The sequence below is a fragment of the Camelina sativa genome, unplaced genomic scaffold (assembly GCF_000633955.1).
Source record: "Camelina sativa cultivar DH55 unplaced genomic scaffold, Cs unpScaffold07167, whole genome shotgun sequence".
In the NCBI taxonomy this organism is placed as follows: domain Eukaryota; kingdom Viridiplantae; phylum Streptophyta; class Magnoliopsida; order Brassicales; family Brassicaceae; genus Camelina; species Camelina sativa.
In genome coordinates, this window is record NW_010928239.1 from 1 (window position 1) to 473 (window position 473).

The 473-nt window shown below is 38.3% G+C and overlaps 1 long non-coding RNA gene across 1 annotated transcript; it reads right to left on the bottom strand.

The window, feature by feature from the left end:
• Nucleotides 1-6: 6 nt before the first annotated feature.
• Nucleotides 7-473, bottom strand: LOC104774950. The gene is made up of 3 exons (XR_765608.1): nt 434-473; nt 195-249; nt 7-109 (listed from the first exon to the last, which is right to left on the bottom strand). It is a non-coding gene; the product is annotated as an uncharacterized LOC104774950 (long non-coding RNA).

The window sequence follows — 473 nt, forward strand, 5'->3', positions numbered from 1 at the left end:
ATAGCTTTCAATCCCATTCTCCACCATTTTTCTCTGTCTTCCTTTGTCCTTTCATCAACCGTTGACACACAATTCTCCGGCACCGGTTCTATTGCAGCCACTGGCAACCCTAAATAAGGTCAAAAACAGAGGTCGATTAATTCTCTATATCAAAGAAAACTTTTGGTTTGAGGTCAATAATAGAGATGATGAACCTTGAGAGTGAAGGGAGCATCTGGTGATCCGATCTATTCTTGGAAGATCCAAATTCTGGAAGATGAGATAGACACATCACACTTACAATAATCCAAATCAAATGCGAAATTGAGAAAATGATTCACAGTAATTTGTAGGATCTTCAGCTAATTTTGCTGAATTAGTAGAGGAATATTTAAGATGAAAAAAAAAAAATTCGAAAATGAAACGGAGGAACTGTGTAAATTCTCCGATTCACCTCGATGTCTCTGAGGAGGAGATCTCGCTCTTCCGGTGAA